The 9410-nt window shown below is 38.9% G+C and overlaps 1 pseudogene across 1 annotated transcript; it reads left to right on the forward strand.

Moving 5' to 3' along the window:
- The first annotated feature begins 3259 nt into the window (after positions 1-3259).
- On the forward strand, positions 3260-3932 carry LOC104673931 (annotated as a pseudogene). Its single transcript, XR_004054401.1, has one exon. The product of XR_004054401.1 is annotated as a 60S ribosomal protein L13a pseudogene (transcript).
- Positions 3933-9410: the final 5478 nt, after the last annotated feature.

The following is a 9410-nucleotide window of genomic DNA, read 5'->3' on the forward strand; positions in this document are numbered from 1 at the left end:
GCACCAAGGCAATTCAGAAAGGAAAAGTTATTCAACAAATGGTACTAGCAAACCAAATATTCATATTAAAAAAAGAAAAAGAAAAGACACATTGACATTGACTTTACACCAATGCTAAAATTAACTGAAAATGTATTAACTGTAATGAAGAAGCTTTAGAAAAAAACAACATGGCTTCATGACTTTTTAGTAGACAAAGATTTATTTAAATGTAATAAGCACTATCAAAAAATGAATAAAGTCAATGTATTAAAGTTAAGGAAAACACATTTTAAATACAAAATTAAAATTGAGAGTGGAGGCAGAGAAAAGCAACTCAATGGAACTCCCCAGAAATCACCTCCCAAAAAAACACAAAATTGAACAACTATTCAGTCAACAAAGCACTTTCATAAGAACCAAAAAATTAGGTGGGCAATCACAGTACCTGGTTTTAGTATAATATCAAGGAAAGAGGCATTGAAAAGAGTAGGAAAGACAGTGTTGCATTTCCTATACCACCCCTCCCCATCTTCCATCAGTACCACGTGAAAAGAAAATCTGCGTTTTTGGGGTAGGGAAAATAAAGTAAATTTGGAACTTCGCATTGGAACTCCGAGCTTCCGCATCACAGAGGAACACATCACAGGGAAGAATTCTGCTGGTGCCTACAGAGGAAGCATTTAGACTACCCCTAGATTCAGAGGGGAATATTCCCTCCCCAGCAGAAAGATCCTGAATCCTGGCTGGCTCCACTAGCATCTGCCTAAAGAGGCCTGGGGCCCAGAATAAATTTGAGTGATAGTAATGCCACAAGGACTGCAGTCTTTAAGTAAACCATCCCTGGAGCTGCATTGTTAGAGGCATTGGGCTTGGGGTGGGCATTACCCATGACCAAGCTGTGGTAGTCAAGAGAGTATTCACATTATTCTCTCACAACTGCAGGGTGTGTAGCCTGGAGGGAGAGTCCTTTCATGTGGTGAAAGGAGAGGGAAGAGTACAGAAGACTTTGTCTTGCAACTTGGGTACCAGTTCAGCCACAAAAAAATTGCCAAGAAGATTTCTGAAGCCTCCAGTTCCAGGCCTGAGTTCCTGCATGGCAATTCTAAGACAACAATGGGACAAAAAGGAATCCACTGGTCTGAAGGGAAGAACACAGTCCCGATAGAATTCACAACCTGCTGACTAAAGGGCACTTGGGCTTTGAATAAAAATCAGCAGTAGCCAGGCACTAGTCACCACAGGCCTTGGATGAGACCCAGTATTTTGTTGGCTTCAGTGGAGTGCCAGCTGTGGTAGCCATAAGAGTGTTTGTGTCAATCCTCCCCCAATGTCAGTCAGCCCAGCATGGTGGGGAACTCCTTCCAATTGGGAGAAAGAGAGGGAAGAGAGGGAAGAGAGTGAGAGACCACTGGGTTATCTGGGTAATTCTGTTCCCCAAGCCCATCAAGGCGATATCCCTAGGATTCAGGAAGAGTTACACCATTCCTGGGTTTAGGGTACCCCTAGTGTGATATGGTTGCAGTTATCATAGGCTTAGGTCACAAAACTCAATCCCCTTGGAATATGTAGAAAGTCTTCTAAAGTAGGACAAATACAAACAAGTCCAGACTGTAAAGATAGAAACAAACACCCAACTTACAAAGCTCAGACATCAATTAACATTCACAAGCATCAGGAACATCCAGGAAAGCATGAACTCACCAAATAAACTACATAAGGCACCCATGAATAATCCTAAAGTTATGGAGAAATGTGATCTTTTAGACAGATAATTCAAAATAGCTGTCTTGAAGAAGTTCAACAAACTTTAAAATAACTCAGAATTCCATCAGAGAAATTTAAAGAGAGATTTTAAAATTTTAAAAATCAAGCAGAAGCTCTGGAGCTGAAAAATACAATTGACAAACTGAAAAATGCATCAGTCAACAGCAGAATTGATCAAGCAGAATATTAATGAGCATGAAGAAAAGTTACATGAAAATACAGAGAGCAAAGAAAGAAAATAAAATAACAAAGCATACCTATAGGATCTAAAAAATAGTCTCAAAATAGCAAATCTAACAGTTATTGGCCTCAAAGAGGATGTAGACAGAGAGAGATTGACATAGAAAATTTATTAAAATAAGTAATACTAAAGAAAGATATGAATAGTTAGGTACAAGAAGTCATAGAACTCCAACCAGATTCCACCAAAATAAGACTACTTCAAGGGATATATTAAACTCTCAAAGGTTGAGGATACAGAAAGGATCCTAAAAGCAGCAAGAGAATGTTCTAATAACATAGAAAAAAGCTTCAATATATCTAGCAGCAAATTTCTCAATGGAAACCTTACAGGCCAGGAAAGAGCTGGATGAGATATTCAAGGTTCTGAAGAAAATAAATTAAACAACAACAACAAAAACGTTCAATTGAGAATATCATAACAAGGAAAATTAATCTTCAAACATGAATGATAAGTGCTTTTACATACAAAATAAAAGCTGAAAGATTTTTGTTAACGCTAGATCTGTCTTACAAGAAATGTTTAAGAAGTTTTTGAATCCAAAAGAAAATGACATTAACAAAAAGAAACCATCTGGAGATATAATACTCACTAATGGGCCGTGGTAGCTTACACCCATAATCCTAGCACTTTGGGAGACCAAGTCAGGAGAATCACTTGAGGCCAGGAGCTCAAGACCAGCCTGGGGAACATGATGAGACGCCATCACCATAAAATTGAAAAAGAAAAAAGAACAGCTCAGTGTGGTGACCTGTGCCTGTGCCCCTAGCTACTTGGGAGGCTGAGGGGGGAAGACTGCCTGAGCCCAGGAGGTTGATGCTGCAGGGAGCTGTGTTCACACCACTGCACTCCAGCCTGGGTGAGAGCAGAAGACTCTGTCTCAAAAACTAGGTAAAAAACTAAATAAACTGGCATTAAGCACACACAAACACAGATACTCTGACACTTGAATTACAGTGTGTAAACCACTCAAATCTTTAGTAGGAGAACTAAAAAACAAGTCTACCATAAATAATAACTTTAACAACTTTTTAAGAAATAAATAGTATAAAAAGACAGGGACAACAAAAAGTGACAAAGCAGGGAAGATGGACTGTGGAGTTTTGTAGTTTTATCTTTGTTTTTGTTTTAATTTTCTGATCAGAGTTAAATTGTCAGATTAAAATAATTGGCTATAATATGTTATCTGAAAGCCTGATGGTAACCACAAAACAAAAATTTATAACAGATACATAAAAATTAAAAAGGGCCTTTCCCAGGCGGCTGCCAAAGATGGTGGAGGTGCAGGTCCTGGTGCTCGATGGTCGAGGCCATCTCCTGGGCCGCCTGGCCACCATCGTTGCTAAACAGGTACTGCTGGGCTGGAAGGTGGTGGTCGTTCGCTGCGAAGGCATCAACATTTCTGGCAATTTCTACAGAAACAAGTTGAAGTTACCTGGCTTTCCTCCGCAAGCGGATGAACATCAACCCTTCCCGAGGCCCCTACCACTTCCGGGCCCCCACCACTTCCGGGCCCCCACCACTTCCGGGCCCCAGCCGCCTCTTGTGGTGGACCGAGCGAGGCATGCTGCTGCCTCCCAAGACCCAGCGAGGCCAGGCTGCCCTGGACCGCCTCAAGGTGTTTGACGGCATCCCACCGCCCTACGACAAGAAAAAGCGGATGGTGGTTCCTGCTGCCCTCAAGGTCGTGCGTCTGAAGCCTATAAGAAAGTTTGCCTACCTGGGGCGCCTGGCTCACGAGGTTGGCTGGAAGTACCAGGCAGTGACAGCCACCCTGGAGGAGGAGAGGAAAGAGAAAGCCAAGATCCACTACCGGAAGAAGAAACAGCTCATGAGGCTACGGAAACAGGCCGAGAAGAACGTGGAGGAGAAGATTGACAAATACACACAGGTCCTCAAGACCCACCGACTCCTGGTCTGATCCCAATAAAGACTGTTAACTCCTCAAAAAAAAAAAAAAAAAAAAAAAAAAAAAAAAAAAAAAAAAAAATTAAAAAGGACAGTAAAAAAAATATAAAGATAGAAAAGAACGAAAGAACGAACGAACGAAAGAATGAAAGAAAGATCAACAATGCAGCCATATAACAACAGAATGTCAGGAGTAAGTCCTTGCTCATCAAAAAACAAGAGCCAACTTTATGCTACCTACAAAAAGAAAACTCACTTCACCTATAAAGACACACATAAGCTGAAAATAAAGAGATGGAAAATGATATTCCATGCAAATGGAAACCAAAGTAAGAGCAGGAGTAGCTATTCGTGTATCAGATAAAACAGATTTCAAGACAAAAACTGTAAAAAGTGCCAAAGAAGGTCATCATATAATGATAAAGAAGTCACTTCAGCAAGAGGTTATAACAGTTGTGACTATGTATGCATCCAAAACTGGAGCATCCAAATATATAAAGCAAATATTTTTAGAACTAAAGAGAGAGAGATCCAAATACAATAATACCTGGGGGCTTCAAATCCCATTTTCAATATTAGACAGATTATCCACAGAAACTTTGGACTTAATCTGTATTATAGGCCAAATAAAACTAACAGAAATTTACAGTACATTTAATCCAGCAACTGCAGAATTCATATTCTTCTCATCAGCATATGGAATACTATCAAGGATATACCATACGTTAGGGCACAAAACAAGTCTCAAAAAAAATTCAAAGAAAAATCAAAATCATATTAAGTATCTTGATATAGTTTGGATGTTCCCTCAAATCTCATGTTAAAACAGAATTCCCAGTGTTGAAGGTGGGGCCTGGTGGGAGATGTTTGGGTCATGGAGGCTGATCCCCTGTGAATGGCTTGGTGTTGTCCTAAGAATAGTGAGTTCTCATGAGAACTTGTTATTTAAAATTGTGTGGTGCTTCCCTCCTTGCCCTCTTTTGCTCCCACACTAGCCATGTGAGACATCTGCTCCCCCTTAAATTTCCACCATAACTGTCAACTTCCTCAAGCCTTCATCAAAAGCAAATGCCGGAGCTATGCTTCTATAGCCTGAAGAACCATGAGCCAATTAAATCTCTTATCTTTATAAATCACCCAGATTTAGGTATTTTTTACAGCAATGCAAAATGGCCTAACACAGTAAATTAATTCCAAGGAGGAAGTTGTTACTAAAAATATACCTAAAAATCTGGAAGTGACTTTGGAACTGTGTAACAGGTAGAGGTTGGACGAGTTTGGAAGGCTCAGAAGAAGATAAGAAGATGAGGAAAAGTTTGGAACTTCTTAGAGACTGGTTAAATAGTTGTTACAAAATGCTGATGGAAAGACGGATAATAAAGGTCAAGGCTGAGGAGGTATCTGATGGAAAAGAGGGAGCTATTGGAAACTAGAGTAAAGGTCACCCGTGTTACACCCCTGAAAAGAACTTGGCAGCATTGTGTTCCTGTCCTAGGGCTCTGAGGAAGATTGAATTCAAGAGTAATGGCTTAGGCTATCTGACAACAAAAGAAATGTTTAAGCAGCAAAGCCCTTAAATATGGCCTGGCTGCTTTTAAGCATCTACAGTCAGACATGAAAACAAAGAAATGACTTAAAGTTGAAACATATTTAAAAGGGAAGCAGAGTATAAAAGTTTGAAAAATCTGCAGCCTGGCCATGTGGCAAAGAAAGAGAAAGGATTTTCAGGAGAGGAAGACAAGCAGGCTGTGAAGCAGCCACTTGCTACAGAAATTAGCACAATTGAAAGAGAGCTTAGTGTCAATATTCAAGATGATGAGAAAATGGCCTCACAGGCATTTCAGAGATCTTGGAGACATCCCTTCCCATCACATACCAGAGTCCTAGGAGGAAAAAATGGATTCAGAGACCACACATTCCTGCCTGAGCAGCCTCAGGATACTACTCACCACATCCTGGCTACTCTAGCTACAGCTGCAGCTCAAAGGGCCCCAAGTACAGCTTGGGCCACAACTATGGAGGGTGAAAGCCAGAAACGTGGGCAGCTTTCACATGATGCTAAGCCTGTGGATGCACAGTCTGCAAGAGTAAGGAAACTTGGCAGCTTCCAGCTAGATTTCAGAGGATGTGTGAGAAAACCTGGGTTCCCAGGAATAAACCCACTGCAGAATCAGAGCTTTCACAGAGAACCTCTACTATGGCAATGATAAGGGCAAATGTAGGGGTTGGAGGCTCCATACAGAGTCCCCACTAGGACAATTCCTTAGGGGAAAGAGGCTGCTGCCCTCCAGAACCCAAAATGTTAGATCTGCCAGCAACTTGCATGCTGTACTTTGAAGAGCTGCAGGCCTCCAACTCTAACTTATGAGAGTAGCCATGGGGGCTGCACCTTGCAAAGCCACAGGGGCAGAGCTGCACCAATGTGCCTTTGATACAGGACATAAAGTCAAAAGAGATTGTTTTGGAGCTTTAAGATTTAGTGACTACCCTTCTGGCTGTCAGACTTGCATGAGGCCTACTGCCCCTTTCTGTTGGCCCATTTCTCTCTTTTGGAATGATAATGTTTACCCAATACCTGTACTATTATTGTATCTTGGGAGTAAATGACTTAATTTGATTTTACATGCTCCTAGGTAGAAGGAGATGAATCTCAGATGAGACTTAGAACTTTGGACTTGATGCTGAGATGAGTTAAGACTTTTGGGGACTATTGGCAAATGATGATTATATTTACAACATGAGAAGGATATGAGATTTGAGGGGCTAGAGGTATAATATTATTGTGATGTTTTTCCCCTCCAAATTTCATGTTGAAATGTAATCTCCAATGTTGGATATGGGCCCTGTTAGGAGGGGTTTGGGTCATGGTTTCAGATCTCTCATGAATGGCTTGATCCTTTCCTTGCAATAGTGAGTGAGTTCTCACAAGATCTGGTTGTTTAAAAGTGCACAGCACATCCCCTCCTGCTCTCTCTTGCTCCCACTCTTGCCCTCTTCACTTTGACTGCCATGACTGTAGGCCTCCTGAGGCCCTCACCAGAAGCAAATAATAATGACATCCTTGTACAGCCTGCAGAACTTTGAGCCAATTAAACCTCTTTTCTTTATATATTATCCACTTTCAGGTATTTCTTTATAGCAACACAAAAATGGCCTAATACATATCTTTTCTGACCACAATAGAATAAAACTAAGAATCACTAACAACAGAAACTCTGGAAACTATACAAACATGGAAATTAAGCAGTATGCTCCTGAAAGACCACTGGGTCAATGAAGAAATTAGGCAAGAAACTGAAGAATTTTCTGAAACAAATGAAAATGAAAACACAACATACAAAAACCTATGGGATACAGAAAAAGCAGTACTAAGGGGTAAGTTGCATTAGTTCATTCTCTCACTACTATAAGGAATACCCAAGACTGGATAACTTATATATGTTTAATTGACTCACAGTTCTGCACGTCTGGGGAGGCATCAGGAAACTTACAATCACGGTGGGAGTAGAAGCAGGCACCTTCTTCCCAAGGTGGCAGGAGAAAATGAAATGTAAGCACAGGAAAAACTGCCACTTTTAAAACCATCAGATCTCATGAGACCCACTCATTATTATTAGAACAACATGGGAGAAACCAGCCCCATGATCCAACCACCTCCCTCCCTCAATATGTGAGGATTTCAATTCCCTGCCTCTACATGTGAGGATTACAATTTGAGATGAGATTTCAGTGGAGACAAAAACCAAACCCTATCATAAGTCTATTAAAATAAGTGTCTTTGTACATCAAAAAGTAGAGACATTTCAAATAAACAATGTAACAATGCATCTTAAAAAACTAGAAAAGCAAAAGCAAACCAAACCCAAAATTAATAGAAGAAAATAAGTAATAAAAATCAGAGCAAAAATAAATGAAATTGAGACTAAAAAATTATACAATACATCAACAAAACTAAAAGTTGCTATTGTTTTGAAAGATAAACAAAATCAACAAACTTTAGTCAGAGTAAGAAAAAAAGAGAGAAAACCTAAATAAATCAGAGATGAAAGAGGAGACATTATAACTGATACCACAGAAATTCAAAGGATCATGGGACTATTATAAGCAACTATATCCCAATAAACTAGAAGACTTAGAAGAAATGGATGAATTCCTAGGCACGTATAGCCTAACCAAGATTGAACCATGAATAAATCTAAAACCTGAATAGACTAATAACAAGTAATGACATAGAAGCAATAATAAATAATCTCCCATCCAAGAAAAGCTCAGAACCTCACTGTTTCATAGCTGAATTCTACCAATCATTTAAAGGACTAATCCAATCCTACTCAAACTTGTCCAAAAAATTGAGGATAGAATACTTCCAAACTCATTCTATGAGGCCAGTATTATGCTGATATTAAAACCAGACAAAGGACAAATAAAATAAAATTAGAAGCCAATGTTTCTGATGGAAATAGATGCAAATACTATCAACAAAATACCAGCAAGCTAAATTCAGTAACACATTAAAAACATCATCCATCATGACCAAGTGGCATTCATCCTCAGAAGGCAGAGATGATTCAATAGAAGCACACTGATAAATGTGATACATCGTATCTGCAAAATGAAGGACAAAATCCATATGATCATTTCAACTGATGCTGAAAAAGCATTTGATAAATGCAACATTGCTTCGTGATAAAACCTCAAAAAACTGGGGATAGAAAGAATATACCCCAATATGGTAAAAGCCATACACAACAAACCCACAGCTAGTATCATACTGAATGAGAAAAAACAAAAAACTGTAAGCCTTTCCTTTAAGATGTAGAATAAGACAGGGATAACCACTTTCACCACTTTTACTCAATACAGTACTAGAAGTTCTAGCCAGAGCAATCAGACAAGAGAAAGAAATAAAAGGCACCTGAATTGGAAAGGAAGAAGTCAAATTATCCTTGTTTGCAGATGATATAATCTTATATTTAGAAAAACCTAAAGGCATCCCTAAAAAACTATTAAAGCAGATAAACAAATTCAATAAAGTTGGAGGATACAAATCAACATACAAAAATCAGTAGTATTTCCATATGCCAACAGCCAATGATCTAAAAGAAAAAATAACCAAGAAGTAATCCCACTTATAATAGCTATAAGCAAAATAAAACAGCTAGGAAAAAACTTAACCAAAAAAAGTGAAAGATCTCCACAACAAAAACTATCAAATGCCAATGAAATAAGTTGAAGAGTACACACATACAGAAATGAAAATGTATTCTATGTTCGTGGATTGGAAAAGTCAATATTGTTAAAAATATCTATGCTAACTAAAGAAATATATAGATTCAATATAATTCTTATCAAAATATCAATGACATTCTTCACAGAAATAGAAAAAAAAATCCTAAAATTTACATGGAACTGCAAAAAATCCAGAATACCCAAAGACATACGGAGCAAAAAGAACAAAGCTGGAAAAATCACATTACCTGACTTCAAATTATACTCCAAAGCTATAAGTAAACAA

Source organism: Rhinopithecus roxellana, chromosome 17, assembly GCF_007565055.1.
Source record: "Rhinopithecus roxellana isolate Shanxi Qingling chromosome 17, ASM756505v1, whole genome shotgun sequence".
Taxonomy (NCBI): Eukaryota; Metazoa; Chordata; class Mammalia; order Primates; family Cercopithecidae; genus Rhinopithecus; species Rhinopithecus roxellana.